The 18,107-nt window shown below is 40.6% G+C and overlaps 2 pseudogenes; one reads left to right on the forward strand and one right to left on the reverse strand.

The window, feature by feature from the left end:
* Positions 1 to 7,644: 7,644 nt before the first annotated feature.
* On the reverse strand, positions 7,645 to 7,763 carry LOC112485307 (annotated as a pseudogene).
* Positions 7,764 to 16,487: 8,724 nt separating this feature from the next.
* On the forward strand, positions 16,488 to 16,749 carry LOC102885359 (annotated as a pseudogene).
* Positions 16,750 to 18,107: the final 1,358 nt, after the last annotated feature.

Raw genomic sequence — 18,107 nt, forward strand, 5'->3', positions numbered from 1 at the left:
AAAAGTGGAAAAAATAATTCCTTTTGCAATTTCAACAAAAAGAATAAAATACATAGGAATAAATTTAACGAAACATGTGAAGGACCTATATAATGAAAACCATAAGACCCTATTAAAAGAAATCAAAGAAGATACAAAGAAATGGAAAGATATTCCATGTTCTTGGATTGGAAGAATCAAAATAGTTAAAATGACCATATTACCTAAAGCATTAAACAGATTTAATGCAATCCCAATCAAAATCCCATGGCATTTTTTAAAGAAATAGAACAAAAAATCATCAGATTTGTATGGAAGCACAAAAGATCCCAAATTGCAAAAGTCATCCTGAGAAAAAATAATGAGGCTGTAGGCATCATTCTTTTCAATTTCAATTTATACTACAAAGGGACAGTAACCAAAACAGCATGGTATTGGCAGCAAAACAGACACATGGACCAGTGGAATAGAATTGAGAGTCCAGAAGTAAACCCATATTTATATGGGCAAATAATTTTCGACAAAAAGCCAAAAACACACAGTAGAGAAAGGAAAGTCTCTTTTATAAATGGTGTTGGGAAAACCAGAAAGCCACCTGCAAAAGAATGAAACTAGACTGTTGTCTATCACCATACACCAAAAATTAACTCAAAATGGATTAAGGACCTAAATATAATACCTGAAACAATAAAAAGGATAGAAGAAAAGATAGGAACTAATCTCAAGGACCTTGGACTTAAAGAGGATTTTATGAATTCGACTTCAAAAGCAAAGGAAGTAAAGCTAATATAAATGAATGGGACTACATCAAACTAAAAAGCTCTGGTCAGCAAAAGAAATCATCAACAAGGTAAATAAACAACATCTGAATGGGAAAATATATTTGCAAGCAACACCTCCGATAAGGGCCTAATATCCAAAATATACAAAGAAATCATATGACTCTATAACAACAAAGTAACAAATAATCCAATCAAAAAATGGGCAGAGGACCTGAACGGACACTTCTCCCTAGAGGATATACAAATGGCCAACAAATATTTGAAAAGATGCTCAACATCACTAGCTATTAGGGAAATGCAAATCAAAACCACAATGAGATACCATTTCACACCTCTTAGAATAGCTATAATCAACAGGACAAGTAATAACAAATGTTGGAAACGATATGGAGAAAAAGGAACCCTCATACTCTGCTGGTGGGACTGCAAATTGGTACAGCCACTGTGGAAAATAGTATGGAGGTTCCTCAACAAACTAAGAATTGATCTACCATCTGATCCATCAATCCCTCTACTGGGTATTTACCCCAAATTCTCAAAAACCCATATCCGTAAAGATGTTTGCTCACCGATGTTCATAGCAGTATTATTCACAGTGGCCAGGACATGGATGCAACCAAAGCATCCTATGATAGATGATTGGCTAAAGAAGGTGTAGTACATATATACAATGAAATATTACTCAGCCATAAGAAGAGATGAAATACTGCCATTTGCAACAACTTGGATGGACCTCGAGATAATCATGCTAAGCAAAATAAGCCAGACAGAAAAAGTTGAAAATCACATGATATGATTTATATGTGGGATATAAACCTAAAAGCAACAGACGAACAGGACAAACAAACAGAGACTCATGGACGTGGACTATATAGACTAGTGGTTACCAGAGTAGGGGGTGAGGGAGGAGCGGGTAGGTAGATGGTTAAAGGGAGTCAAATATAGGGGGGTAGGGGAAGGGTGAAGTGGGTAAAGGGAATCAAATATATGATAGTTGAAGGAAACTGGACTTTTGGTGATAAACACACAATAGAATATACAGATGTCAAATTATAATATATACCTGAAAATAATAATATTGTATTAACCAATGTTACCACAGTACACTTTATTAAAAAATTAAATTAAATTAAATTAAAGAGAGATAAATATAATAAGAGAGAAGATAATAAACATGTAGGCTAGAAATCCAATATCTAATTTTTAGATTAGCAATATTCCTAAAGAAGAAACCAGAATAAGTGGGGTGGGGCGGGGTAGGGGAGCAAACATCACTGATTTAATGGGAGACAATTTTCCCATGCTTGAAAAAAACATCTGAGCATGCAAATCAAAGGTATTCACTTTTAAGTAAGGTTATAAAAAGAGATAAATTAGATATATGTTAGCAGCATTTTTTATATCAAAGTTACAGGAAAAATGCCACTAACCTAAGCAAAAAATGAAATATAATGACAGGTCACTTAACAAAGGAACCAAAATTCAACTGACTCAGATTCTACCAACATAAACGTAGGAGGGAAGGAAAAACAAGCAATGTCTGTAGAGTGTTAAGAGGGAATTCTGTGACCCAAGAATTCTTTGGCTAGCCTGGATGCTACTCATGTGTCAACGCAAAAAAACAAATAAATAAATACATAGTGTGAGATAGGAAATGCTGTAGAAACTTCTGTTTCTGAAGCACTCCTCCTGAAAACCTCAACTAAAGATATAATCCCTAAACCTAGCCAACGAAACAAAAGTAAGGACTCAAGCCTTGGAAAGTTATGAAATGAAGCATTGCCACTATTAACCAGAGAGCATCTAAATAATTGACATATATATAGTAATTAAATGAATGCCCAAATCTATAGGATTTCCTGAAACACAGATTATATGTTGTAAAAAAGGTCAGTATGAATAAACAACACGTGCTACAATGTACCCCAGATGATATAGACATGGCCTAGGAAGTTGAGTGGGGAGAGTTAAAACACATCATGAATTCCTCATTTCAAAAACAAGGGTCAAAAGTTCTTGTATAATTCTTGAATTTATTTATTATAGGAAATGGACAAAGATGTTTTTGAAAAGTGTAAAGTTAACCCCTTAGTAGAACTAGATATTGGCTGCCTACTATTGACTGTCACAAGACAATCAAAGCAAAGAAAACCTGGTCCATAAGGCAAGGTAACAAAATGTAAATGAGTAAATGCATGAAGTAATAACATAAAAGTGAAATCAAGCATATTAGTTAAGATAATAAGCAAAAATGAGTTCAATTTTCCAAAGAAAAAGTAGAAATCTGGTTTACTTAGCATTATGCTGAAGGTCCCCAAGTGTTTAAGAATGTGTGCATAAACATTCTTCTGATATATCTTTTCTTTCCAGATTATATTATAGTCCAGAATATGTATTTCTATATTGTATTATTTTTGTAATTATCTATTTATTATGATTCTTATTTATCAAAGATACAGATGTGTGTATAAAATATACATAAGTATGTTTTAAAGAAAAAGATCATTTTACTCATTAAACTTCCAAGTAACCACTTTTCCAGAAGAAAAAATGTACCTTGTCAATATTAAAAATTTCATAAATGTTTATATATCAAAAATAAAATAGGGGCAGCCTATATGCACTGTACATAAATAAAATGTATTTTAAATATCTTGTAATTTTCTAGTCAACCAGTCCTTATGGCTGCTGAGCTTTATGCTAATCTCTAGCCTTCCAGCTCCTTCTCCAAGTGCCCAACTGCTTGAAGGTAGGTGACTTCACATTCCAGGTTTTCAATATCATGTCACTCTAGGTTACCAGGATCCATAGAGCTCTTCTTCCTGAGGTCTGGAAATTTGGAAGGAATATTCCAGTTTAACGATTCTACCCCATTCATGCCTTGGGGTAAAACAACCAAGCAGCTTAGTGTGAGTAGAGAGATACAGCATGATATCTTTTTCTCCAAATTTCTCTTCAGCTAATGGAACCCACCTGAATTGTCCTTTGTGGTCTGTCAGCTGCCAGTCTTCCAGTGTGCAAACCTAGCATACTTAAACTACTGCTAATCCACCTGCATGGATTTGTTATAATCAGAATTTCCCCAAAAAGATAAACTATTTCTTGTTTAGGTTGAACTTCCTAAGAAAATTAAAGATTTATAAATTTTGGTTTGGAGGTTGAAAAAATAAAAGAATTAAGAGGACAAATAGTTGCTGTCCTTGAAATGCTGTGTCATCAGTGGGACTCCTGGCATCAAAAAGTGAGAAAACGCAGACAAAACACCAGGTGGTGTGCAAACATACTCGTCAAATTCACAGATCCAGAAAAAGCTATTCCTGCAGTTTATCTGCCCCAAGTGAACTGGATACTAGCAGAGACATGAAGAGTTTGTTGACTTTATAATTTTCATTATCAAATTTAAAAAGAGGAGAAACATTAGGAAAATAAAATAAAAAGAAGAAACTGGGATGTCAGAGCTGGAAAGTTGCTGAGAGACTTTGTCTAAAATCTCTTTTGACAGATGAGGAGGCTGAAGTCTGAATAAGCAACTTGACTTACCCCAAGTCCTTAAAAAAAAAAATGTGGATATGATTAATAACAGACACAAGGAAAGGGAAATGGGGAAATTGACCAAAGCCCAGTCTCAAGGACTGTCTCTCCCTAACTGTAGTGTGAACCACAGTGGTCAGGGGTGAAACAGACAGAAGTGCCGAGTTTTCTTCCAGAACACATCCCTCCCATAATCTGCCAATGACATGGTCTCTTACCTTGTTTTGACTTTTATCCCAGTTACTGTTGCTACATAACAACCCACCCCAAAATGTAGAGGCTTAAAACAATGATCGTTTATTTTCTTGGTGGACCTGCAATTTGGGCAGGACTCAGTGGGGACAATTCATCTTCACTTTATGATATCTGGAACACAGCTGGTAAACCCCAGCCACTGGAGGCTCTGAAGTTGCGTTCATTTGTCAGTGGTTGATGCTGGCTATTGACTCATTCCTCAGCTGGAGTTGTTGGCTGGAGCGTCTCCACGTGATCTCTCCTTGTGGGCTGGGCTTCCTTGCTACATGGTGGCTGGGATCCAAGAGTGAAAGTCCCAACAGAACCAGGAGGAAACTGTATTGCTTTTTAAGACCTAGCATCAAAAGTCACATATGCCACTTCTTCCATAGTCACAGGTGACCCAGATTCCATTAGAGGGAAAATAGACCTCACTTCTCAGTGAAAGGAGATGTTACATTGTAAAGAGAACATGTGGAATGAGAGACCTTATGATGCCATCTTTGAATTATATTCTGCCACAGCTTGAGAGAGGACCTTCCTCTGAGGATTGGGTGGGGAGAGAAATCTGCACTTTTTTAAGCTAATTTGAGATTTTAGGGTCTGAGACAAAGTGGAAGGAGAGTTGAAAGAGCATAATCAAATGTTGTAATTCATATTTGGAAAACACAAAAACGTTTTCACAATACAAACCAGAAAGTAAAGCTTAACAAAATCTTCTTGATTAGTAGGAATACACAGACAACACTTTGGCTCCTAGGAGGCCATATCAGAATGGAAGATCTAAAACTTTTGTGTTTAAAAAAGGGAGAGAGCATGGATTTAAAAGTTTGAAATTTACTGGCTGAAGATTGTCTTGCAGTCTTCCAAGAAAGCTAGTATATTTAGCCTGACTAGTTATATACCCTTCAGTAAAAGTGGGTTATTCATGTATCTTTCTAAAATAATATTTAAGTAAACATGACAAACATGCCAAGACCTTGAATTTGTGGGTGGGAGAGACAATGCTGAAAAAAGAAATTGGAATAATAACAAAAAATAGAACTCTCTCATCATTTTTCCCAGGGCCAGCTCTGTCTATAAAGGACACTAGACCTAGTTGGGCTCTTGCTATTATTTCTTGTGCTATTATCTAGTCCTTCCAGAATGTTCTGAGAATTTCCACAGAGTCAGAAAAAAAGTTTGAGGGGCCTTTATGGATGATACACATGCCACTTTGTGCCCTCAGGGCCACAGTGGTTATTACTAACTCATTGATGCACCCCTCTGCTAATTCCAGACAATTTCAGGATCCTTCTCAGCAGTCCTCCTGGCAGCCACCATGTTGTATCTCTGATCTAATGTAGCAATTCTCAAACTTTGGCTTCAGGACTTCTCTGCATTCTTAAAAATTATTAAGGACTTTGCGGTGGTTAGAATAATGGTGAAGCCATTAGCCTGGAGGGCAGCGCCACAAACGTCAAAAGATTATTCCCAAGGTTCAAGAGACTTGAAACCTGCTGGAGTTTGCCCCAGCTGGATTTCAAAATTGTTTAGGACCAGCATTTTTTTTTTTCCTTCCATTTTCTTCCTTTTGGAACCAGAATGTCTATAACTGTTATCCTATGCCTGTCCCACCATCATATTTTGGAAGCAGATATCTTGTTTCCTTGTTTCATTATCCATAGATAAAAAGGAATTGAGCCCCAGGATGGCTGATACCCAGAGTCCCACCTATACCTGATTTAGATGTTGAGATTTGGGACTTTTGGAGCTGATGAGATTTTAGACTAGGAATTAATGGGCTAAGACTTTGAGAACCTTGGATGAGGTGAATATATTTTGCATGCAAGACAAAAGTGAATCTTTGAGAGCCAGAGACTACTGTGGTAGGCAGAATGGCCTTTTAAAAATGTCCACACTTTTACCCTATGGTCCTGTGAATATGTTACTTTACATGGTAAACGGAATTTGCCAATGTTATTAAGGATACGGATCTTGAAGTGGGGTGATTACTCTGGATTATCTGGGTGGGCCCAATCTAATCACATGAATCCTTAGAAGTAGAGAACCTTTTCCAGTTGGGGTCAGAGAAAGATACATGGCTATGGAAGAATGGTCAGAGACAGGCAACATTTCTAGCATTGGGGGAAGGCAGCCATGAACGAAGGAATGTGGTGGCCTCTAGAAAATAAAAAAGGCAAGGAAACAGCTTCCCAATCTCAGGACCAATATAGATTTCCAACCTATAGAACTATAAAATAACAAATTTGTGTAGTTTTAAGCCACTAAATTTGTAGTAATCTGTTACAACAGCAATAGAAAAAATATAATACGGACTATAAGGTCTTCTGTATCTATTGATATTTACCATAGTAGAAACTATACTCAGAATATTTTAAAATTTTATTTAAAATAAGAACAATAAACCAACTATGTATCAACATTTATGACATAGTCATATGAAAAATACACTTATTTTCTTAAAAAAATGTAGTGAGAAGAGTGGCATTGTTTTAGATTTTTATAAATCTCTGTGTTATCTGGCTTAATAAAAGAAAACTGGATTCTCATATCTGCTTCTGTATTCAGTCTGGAGATATGTTGTTTTGGCTGAAGCAGGTTCTAGCCTCACACGAACACGAGGTTGGAAAAGGGAGGGCATTTCAATAGCTTTTGCAGATAATTGTGGATATTCTTCTTGGATACGACACCAAAATGCAGCAGGAGGTTGTTTTTAAAAGGTTGCATACACCGTGGGATCTGAAACATGGGAATGAACTTGTAATACTCTCTTACTTTAAAACCCATTGACGTATCTTGCACTTTGAATGGATCTTTTATTGGAACAGGAGTTTGTTAATATTCTGCTTCGGTCATTTAGAACAGGGGTCCTCAACCCTCGGGCCGCAGACTGGTGCCAGTCCATGGCCTGTTAGCAACCGGGCGGCATAGCAGGAGGTAAGCGGTAGGTGAGCGAGCGAAGCTTCATCTGTATTTGCAGCCACTCCCCAGTGCTAGCATCACCACCTCAGCTCCACCTCAGACTATTAGATTCTCATAGGAGCACCAGTCCCTGGTGCCAGAAAGATTTAAAACCGCTGATTGATTGATTGATTGATTGATTGATTGATGTTTAAGCCTATAGCACCTGGTATTTCTAAGTGGTCTCCCATCTAATTACTAACCAGGCCCGACCCTGCTTAGCTTCCGAGATCAGAAGAGATCAGGCACGTTCAGGGTGGCATAGCCATAGACAGAGACTGCTAATTTAGATGTAAGCTCACTAAGTTATGCAGGTCTTTCTAAATGTTGACACACTATAAAATTACACAATATTAAAAAAATCATGTTAGTTAATGTCACCTCCAATTTCATCAGAAAAGTCCAACCTACAATATTGGGAAGCTGTCAAGTACGATGTCAGATAAAGTTTCTCAAAATTCTAATAGTCACTTAAAAGCTTGAATTTTACCATTTATAACAAATTGTGTGAGTTGTTTTGCTTGAAGTGACAGCCTTACTTTGTTCATTTTTGAGAAAATGTATGCCATGGCTTCTCTGTCAACTGTTCTTTCAAGCAGAAATGGTATTCTGTGAAAAAAAAAAAGGCAGTTAATTCAGCTTACAACTCGAACAATCATACAGGTGTTTTTTCACAAGGAAACCACTGTACTTTAGTGTATGTACTGTCCGTCTGGTCACTCGGAATAGTAGAAAGAAGTATGGTCAAGGGTTAAGAGTTAAGAAAAGCATTAATTTTTACTGCTTAATCAAGAACGTTCTTAAATGGCACTAGTATATTTTTTTTTGTAAATTTCAAGTACATGGATAAAAAATGAGACGAGACTAGTGGTTTGATCCCACCACCAAGCCATCATTGTTTTTGCAACATTAGTGCAAATGGCAACTCAGCAACAATGGCAAATAAATAATAATATTGTGAAAATAGTTTTGTCTTCATGGACATCCTGACAGCATCTTGGGCACCCTCAGGGTTCTACGGACAACCCTTTGAGAACCTCAGATCTAGTACACCATTTTGCATTTTTAAGATGAAGCAACTGAGGCCCAGAGAGGGAATGACTAACTCCAGGCTTCAGCATTTTCTCATCACATGTCACAAGCTGGCTTTTCCAGGAAGCAGATTCTGAGATGTAGTGTAGTATATAGGATATTTTTTAAGGGGGTTCCCTTCCATACCTGTGAAGGGCAAGGAGGGAAGCAACGGCATCTGGGGAGGAGTTTAGCTGCTATCAGGCTCATTGACAACCTCGGCAGACCATCTGAAGCTGGAATGACTTTTCAGAATTGTCCTCAGTAAGATGGAGATGGCTTGGCCCTTATATTCTCATACTGATCAGTCACTGGGTGGGGGTCTCCAGGAGGGTATGACTTTGGCCTCAGAGGCTCTCCTCATCAAGGCAGTCCCCGAAGGGGCTGATGGCTCCCCCAGAAGCTAGGCAACAAGCTCTTCACTGAAAGGAATCACCACAGTGTGACAACCAGCCAGTGAATTTCCCTCTCTGAGCCATGCTTTCCTCATCAAAAGTTGTTTCCCAGGGTATTTTAAGGTTAAATAAGCTGTCACAAGAAAGTCTAACATGGGCTTCATTATCTGTTGGTTCTGGCTTCCCCATGTTCTTCATGGCCACACAGTGGGATTGTGACCAACAGGCCTTCAGACTAGGTCTCCTGCCTGCTGATCACTTTATTTTTTCTTTGCCCTGTGCACAATGCCCTGACTAATGAGACTGAGAAAAAGTCTCTGTGCTCCAGACAGGCTTATTGTTCAAGGCTTCTCGCTGAAAGTTTCTTTGCACTGAAAATATTCTGCCCTCAAAATCGATTCGTGAACTGATCCACAGACACAGAGGCTTAAGGATTTCACTTGACTCCACTTCAAAGCCATCTCCTGCTTCCAAGGTGTCCTCGGGTTCCCTAGGACCTGCATAAATATTCTATTTCCTTTCACAAAAGCCTCTGAGAATGACTTATTACTCAACACAATAGGTGACTTAATCTGTAGGTCATGGTTAAGTGACTGTACCGCTTGGCAACACAAGGCAGAGCACATAATCTCCCAAGAGGCTTGAATCAGATAAAAGGCTGAGGGTGGCTGTGTTCAGCTCCACACTCTCAGGCCTCTGGTGTCAAGTGAACATGGCTGTTTCCTGTCCTCACTCCCTAGTTCACACTCTCAATTCATCTTGCACAGCCACCAGGTCAACTTCTTAAGATACTCCCAGAGGTCATTACACCTCTGAAACTGTCTGCATCTCTCTATAATCCACTGCATTGAGTTAAAACTCCTTCCCTTTCTCGAGGCCTTCCATTGCCCTCTAACCTATAACACATACATTCTGTTCCAGAAGCTGACTTTGGACTCTCTGTTCAAATTATATGTACCATACTAGTTGAGACTTAATTACACACCATCTTAGATGTTCACGTTTGTCTCGTGTTATGATCAACTCAGCAATTCACTGAGGTGTTGATGTTACAGTGTTCCAAGGTTTGGTCTGAGCGAGTGACACAAAGATGAGACAAGCAACCCCTCTGTCCTAAAGAAGCTGCCATTGGAGCCCCACACACAGCAGCCATGCTCCTAAATAGGATGTCACTCTTTTCAGAAGAGATCTCCTAACTGCTGGCTCAAGAAGGCAGCTCTGGGCAGTGAATGACCCCAGCTTTGGAGCCCAGACAATCTATGCCCTTCCTCAAACTAGTCACTGTCCAGCTGGCCTTAAATAGGTCTAAACTCCTTCCAGTTTTAGCACTGAAAGGCAGGTACCTCCTTTACCTGTAGATAAACTCACAACTGAATACAGAGGTAAATAATAAATATACCATGTGCCAGGCACTATGCTGAGTACATTAAATGGATTAACAGATAACCTTCTTAACTCTCTAAAGTAGGTACACCTATTAACCCCATTTATAGATGAGAAAACTGAGCCTTGGGGAACTAGTGACTAGCTCAAGATCATACAACTGCTAAATAGAAGAGCCAAGAGTTGAACTTAGGTGGGTCTTCAGAGACCCAGCTCTCAAGAATATTTTTGTACTTAGAATAGCCGCTAATGTTTGTGAACATAATGTGTTTGATCACTGTGCCAAGTGTATTACTTGGACTGTCTCATTAATCTCCTAAAACTCTATTAGATACGGTTACTATACCCATTTTACAGATAAGAAATTGAATCTTGGAGGTGATCTTGTACAAGGTCTCCCAGCTGAGTGGATTTGAACCTTAGGTCCCATAAGACCAGAGACATGCTTAATTCATATGCTATGACACTGTCACCCCAGCTACCCAGAAATCAGATATTGGCATAGCTGTCTCCTCTAGTAGAATCACCTGTGACTCAGAGTAAGTTCATGACTGGTGGCAGGATCTGAAATGGCTCCCACACATACCTTCTGCGTTCATGGAAAATGACTGCCTTGCTCTGATAAGAGTCTGTGTCTGTGGCTGGTGGACCATCTGGCCACAGAGCCCCAGACAGAGCCAAAGGATGGTGTCCACAAAGATCTGTGCTATGGGCTAAATATGTGTGCCCCCACAAAGGGATATGTTGAAATCCCAATGCCCCATGTGAAGGTATTAGGAGGTGGAGCCTTTGGGAAGGGTTTAAGTCATGAGGGTAGAGCCTTTGTCAATGGGATCAGAGCTATTATGAAAGAGATCCCACAGAGCTCCCTGTCCCTTCTGCCATGTGAGGATGCAATAAGAAACTTGAGACCTGGAAGATAGCCCTCGCCCAGCCAGGCTGGCACCCTGATCTTGGACTTCCAGCTCCAGAACTGTAAGAAACAGATTTCTGTTGTTTAGCAGCCACCCAGACTGTGGTATTTTATTGTAACAGCCCAGACTAAGACATCCTGGCTGGGAATTTGCAAGCTCCCTCCACCTTCCAAACCCCATACCTCCCAGGACCCTAGGTTCAGCAAGACCTCAGGGCATGACCCTAGGGCATCAGACTTTTGTCATGCAAGCATAAGCTTGAAGTTCCTCCCCAAAGGGAAGTTCTGTTTTAAGAGTCCTTAGACAAACTCGTTCCCTCTGTTCATGAAATGAGGGTTAAATGAGCATGTACCTGAAGGGCTTGTCCTTTCTAGAAGCTTGGCAAATGGTAGTTATAATTATTCACAATTGTTATTGGCTCTGTGCTTGTGCCAGGCTACCTGGACAATTCCTTCGGTTTCCTCTGGGATACATGGATCAACACTGGGGAGGACCCCAGTGGATCCGGTCCCTTCCATCAAGACTCAGCTCCTCCACACTGCCCTCTCCTTCATCATCTGTACCTTCAGATTGAATTTCTTTTTAGAAAGAGCAATCTGGCCCTCAGCCTTCCCCTTCCATTCATCTCTGGGGCAGGCTTTTGGGTTCTCATCTGGACATAATTAATGTGTTAAGTGCTGGCAGGGACGAATGTTCTGTTACTGTTTTCCTACATACCTCATTTACCCTAATAGAGAACTAATATGGTATTTATCTCAATTAACTTTCCATAGCCCCTCTCAAGCAGAGGCAGTGGGTTGGGCAAAAGCAGGTGGCAGGATCCATGCTGAGGGATGGACCCCACAGATGTCCTAGGAGGCTGGTGGGGCAAGAAGGAGACCCAGGTCAGGCATGAAGTGCTGATGAGAGCTGCTCGAGAACTACACTTAGAAGACCCCAGGGATTCATTACGTTAACCATGTTACCTCAAGATCTTTCCATCCTTAGGAGAAATGCATTTCTCAGCAAATTATTCTACAACCAGTATTTCACAAAATTGTATTTTAATACCAGAAACCTTGCAAGTAGGGCAAAGAACACAGTGATGCACATTTGCGGTCCATGTGGCTTCAGGGCGAGTTTCTGGTTTTGTATCGGGGAGATGAGAAAGGAGGGGGTCACTTTGAGAGGAGGGGGCATGAAGGGTATTTCTCTCCTCTTGAAATGCACACACATATTATTGCTTCTCCACACCCATAATCATTCCAAGCAAAGTCTCATTACTAAAAAAAAAAAAAAAAAACAATGGGAGCATTCTAACAATAGTCCATAATTACTTCACAAATGGTTCTGTGGAGTAATTATTCCATTAGTCCAAGTGACTTCTACTTCAAAGATTTCTCTCTCTCTCTCCTCGGTGCCATCCATCTGGGTTAGGGAATCAGTGGGAGCTCCTGGGGACATGAGTGATAGGGACCCAGGCTGTATGCACAGAATTTAGAGATGCCCTTCTTAGTGTATCTATTGTCAAATCAACCATTCCTGCAAATGACACCTCCCAGCAGGAAGGCAGGACTCTAAAGCAGTTTCCTAGGAAAAGACATTAACACTTTAGGAAAAAGAGTATTTGGGCAGCTGCCTCTAAGGATTTCTGGCCACACTAGATAGAGAAGGAGGACTTTGAGCCTTCTACAGCTTTTCTCATCGGTTTAGAATGACAGGCTGTGACCATTTGAAGGTCGCTCCACCCATAGGTAATATATCCAAGTGAAAAATCTGTAGTTTCCTGAAATCCTGATGAGAAGACAAAAAGGTATAGACCACCTTTGACTGAGTGCCTACTACATGTCAGCTCCTGTCCTAGGCTCATATTACCTAGTCATCTATGCTGTGTTTATTGACCCAATTCTACAGATGAGAAACTAAGGCTTAAAAAAACGAAGTCACTACTCAACATCACACAACTAGTAAGCTGCAGTACCAAATGAACACACAGATCTGTCAAGCTCCAAAACGGGCATTCTTCCCTTTCCAACTCTGCGTATCACCACAGCCTCAAGAACACAGTTGGTCCTCAGTTCAATGTGTCATTTCACCATTAGCTAGAGGATGGATGAATGGTAACTTCACTTCCCTGAACTTCAGTTTTCTCATCTGCAAAATGGAGCTGATGATACTGTCGGAGTAAAGGAACTTGTCGGGGTTAGGATAAGGGAGAGTGGGAAGCACCACAATGAGAAAGTAAAGGAAACCTTGATGATTGTTATTTAAGTTTGTGTCCCTGAAGCTAAACCACAGACTCTAAGTTGGGATAATCAACACCAGGGCTTTCGCTGGTTCCAAGCTGACCATGTCAACATTGTCATAACCACTATCATAACAACCATAATTGGTACTATTGGGTAAATGTTTACAAAGGGTCAGGAACTGGGAAAAGTGTTTGCGCTTTAAGTTTTTTCTGGCTATGTCCATAATGGAGACCTGAAATAACTGTGCTTTGACAACAAGACCGAGATTTTGTTTTTCTCTTATAAAATGAGTCTGAAGGAAGGCAGTCTAAGACCATTGTAGAAACTCCATAAAATCATCAATACTCAGACTTCTCCAATGTTCTTGTCCCAGCATTTTTAATGAGTGACTTTTATCCTCAAGGCCACCACCGTAGTCAGAAATGGGTGCAGGGCTCAGCTATTCACATTCATGTTTCAGACAAGAAGGAAGAGGATATGGGGTGGGAAGGGAAGGCGATAGGGTCCTTTAAGGAGCTTTTTCAAATCACTACTGAATGACTTCTGCTTCAATCTCATTGGCTATCCCATCTCAAGGGAGATTGAGAAATAGTTTTAAGCCAAGCAAGAACTGCCTTTAAAAATATAGGAAGAAGAAGGGGGAGGAAAAAAATGGCGTAGATGATAGAGGCTCTGTTCATCACTCTGGCAACCAAATCAAAGTTGTGACAGTAATAAGGAGCAGCAGCAAGGAAAAATCGCCTGGGATCTAGATGAGCAAGCCATACAACTAGGGAGAAGTCCAGGAAATCACCTTGCAACAGCAGAAGGTATGATGGGGCGAGGACGCAGGACTGCCTGTCTTGAGTGCCTGAGTGAGACATAGACCGAGGCAGCAGCAACAGCAGAAGCCCCTTAAAGGGGCCATGTCCATGAGCAGATTTTCACAGTGACAGACTTGCTCGCTCTGAGCACCAATGCTGATTTGGCTGCACGCAGGGAGCATCAAGGACTTACAAGGAGACATTATTGGAGTGAGGGCCTAGATGAGACTCACTCTGTACAGAAATGCCAGCAGTATCCATTGTTCCCTGTTGAGCCCTCTCCACTACCAATATACAAACACAGCACCTCCATAGCCATGACATCATCAAACTGGATGACAGAGATCACTCCACCCAGAAGATTCCCTGAAACCCCACCTAACCAACTCTTGGCCCCACCCAAGCCACATCCAAGTATATCCTCACCGAGTCAGGTGTTCCTTGCTGAGCAGTGCCTAGACTCACACTGGAGGCAGCTGGCCCCAGTTTCTGGTGTGACCTTTTGAGGCAACTCTAAGCACAGCATCTGTGGATTGCTTGCTGAATCTTAACAGTCAGCCCCGGAGGGGTACAGGCTGGGGATAAATTTGGCCTGCAGCTGAACTCTTCTCAGGACTGTACCACTGGACACCTACTTCACAAATCCACACTAATAAGACCGGGAGACTTAAAAGCTTTGCTTAGAACATAGAAACAGACATGGAAAGGCAGCCAAAATGGGAAGACAAAGAAGCAGAAACCATATGAGAGAACAGAACAGAGATCCAGATATAATGGAGTCAAGTAATCTAACAGATGCAGAGTTTAAAACACTAGTTATAAAGATGCTCAATGATCTTTTGAGAACTCCAACAAAGAGATAAAAAAAAACATAAAAATGGAAATAGAAATTATAAAAGGGAACAAGAACACATTATCTGAGATGAGAAGTATATTAAATGGAAAAAACAAAAGAATAAACAAAGTGAATAAAGAAAAAGATCAAATGCCCTATCTAGAGGATGGGAAAGCCAAGGACACTCAATCAGAATGACAAGAAAAAGATGCCAAGACTATAAAAATCATTTAAGGAGCATATGGGACACTATTAAGGGTCCAAATATTTGTCTGATCGGCGTACCTAAAGAAAATCAAGATATTGAACAGCTGTTTGAAGAAATGATGGAAAACTTCCCTAACCTGGTGAAGAAAATGGACATAAAACCCCAGGAAGCTCAGAGAATTTCAAAAATCAGGGATCCAAAGAGGCCCACATCAAGACACTTCATAATTAAAATGTCAAAGGTTAAATACAAAGAAAAAATATTAAAAGTAGCAAGAGAAAAACAGATAGTTACTTATAAAGGAACACCCATAAGACTGGCAGCTGATTTTTCAAAAGAAACTATGCAGAACAGAAGGGCTTGGCAAAAAATATTCGTCAGAATGAAGACCCAGGATCTACAACCAAGGATACTTTATTCAGCAAAGCTATCATTCAGAGTTGAAGGATAGATAAAAAGCTTCACAGACAAAAGTAAACTAAAGGAATTTATCACCATCAAGCCAGAATTACAGGAAATGTTGGAGGAACTTCTTTAAAACGAAAAAATGTGTATCAAAAACAGCAATAAAGACTGGTAACAACTACATTGGCTGAAAGGATAAGAAAACAAGACCCCTACATATGAAAAGGAAGGGAATGGAAAAAGATACTGCTTTGATGGACCTAGAAGGTATTTAAGTCAGAGAAAGATAAACACTATATGATTTCACTTATATGTGAAATCTAAGGAATAAAAAGAACAAACTAATCAAAAACAGACTCACAAATATAGTGGACAACATGGTGTTGGACAGAGGGGAGGGAGTTTTGGGGAGCTGGGAGAATGGGTTGAAGGGCTAAAGCAGTACAAATTAGTAGCTGATGGGTGGTCACGAGGATGGGGAGCACAGCATAGGAAATGCAGTTAGCATTCATACATTGGCTAGGTGGAGGTTCAGGGGAGGGAGGGTACAATTGGGGAGATCATTTTATGAACTATATAGATGTCTAACCAATATAAATATATATATAGAAGAGGAGATTGGATAATGCGTTGGAAAGCTACAAACATTCTTCTCATGACTTGCACATATTATTTCATTTAAACACTCACAATAGCCCTGATACGGTCACATTGAGCTGCGAGCTGCTTCAGGGGAGTCTTTAGGAGTCAGTAATATGGCAGGAGACATCGAAAGCAAAATCAAGAGCTACTAGACTGCCCCTTTTGACAACCACTTGCCCAACCAGAACCAGACCAGGAACTGCTGGCAGAACTACCTGGACTTCCACAGCTGTGAGAAGACGATGACTGCTAAAGGGGGGTGATATCTCCATGTGCAAATAATAGCAGCATATGTACAAGTCCCTCTGTCTCATGTCCTGGGTGTCAGCCTGGGACGACCATTGGACAGAAGGCACATTTCCTGGAAAGATCTGAACTGGCTCCACCCTGCCTCTCCTCTTTCCTCTATCCTTCTCCCAGGGAGGTAAACAGGGACCTGGGTACAACCCATCCCAGGATCCTGAATCATGGCTTAACTAATAATAAGTATTTGTTGAAAAAGTGTAAAAAATTTTTAAAACATGGTACTATTACACCCATTTTGTAGAACAAGCTCAGAAAATAATCCCCTTGCCTGGCACAGCACACTGAGTAAATGGGCCTGATCCAAAGGCAGAGGTTCAACTACATCATGGCAGCTCTCTGGCAGAGGCCTAGCAGCCAAGGGCAGGGCAGAGAGCAGTACAGATGCTTGTTTGAATGCAGATTTCCAAGCCACTCGCTCAATCTATGACCTAGAATCTCTGCAGATGGGGCCAAGAAATCTGAATTTTAACAATTTACTGGCAATTGTTTTCTAAATCATAAACTCCACCATCACACACACACACACACACACACACACACACACACACACACTTCAAGCCCTCTTATGGACAGAGGGTAAAGACCAACAATCTCAACTTTATTACTACCTCCCACCCCACACCACACCCCTTAGAATTTGCTGGACCCTAAAAAGCCAGATGGTGGCCAGTTTCTGAACATTTTCTGTCACACCCCCTGTGCCTTTGCATCGTATTTCTCTCTGCCAGAGTATTCTTCCTACTCTCATACCCCACTCATTCACCTTGACACACACGCACATCCTGCACTAAACAAGCCATATGCATAGATTTTGAACACAGGATTGTCTAGAATTATGCCTGGCTCACTACAATATTTCCAACCTTTCCTGGTGTCTCTGAGTCCAGGAACTGGCAGTCCTCAGCCTCACCAGGGCATACAGGATTGCTCCTTCCAACTCAAAACTTTTACTTGACCCACTCTAGTTCCCCTCCCACCTTACTGGGAGGCCTCCCTCTGTCCTTCACTTCTGCTAAGTGCTCCAAGCTCAGTCAGCTGTACTGCCTCATGTCTATAATCCTCACTCCCCAGATACACACATTTGGCTTTAACGCATCACCTGCAATCTGAAAATTCCAAAGGATGGATCTTCAACCCAGGCCAGACTGACTTGCCCACAGCCCTCCTAGTTTCTCCACATATCTAATGGCCATCTACAACTTTCTGCATCCAAACCCAAACTCCCATGTCCCCTCCCCAAACTTGCTAAGTCCCCATACTTCCTGCTTCAGCAAATGGCATCACCATCCACCTGATTGCTCATAATTCAAAACTAAAAGTCCTATTCAGTTCTTCCCTTATCCTCCAACCCAGGAGGACAGACCTAAGCCATCAGGAAATCATTTGGTCTTACCTTCACCATACATTCCAAATCCATTCATCCTGGC

The sequence above is a fragment of the Pteropus alecto genome, unplaced genomic scaffold (assembly GCF_000325575.1).
Source record: "Pteropus alecto unplaced genomic scaffold, ASM32557v1 scaffold68, whole genome shotgun sequence".
In the NCBI taxonomy this organism is placed as follows: domain Eukaryota; kingdom Metazoa; phylum Chordata; class Mammalia; order Chiroptera; family Pteropodidae; genus Pteropus; species Pteropus alecto.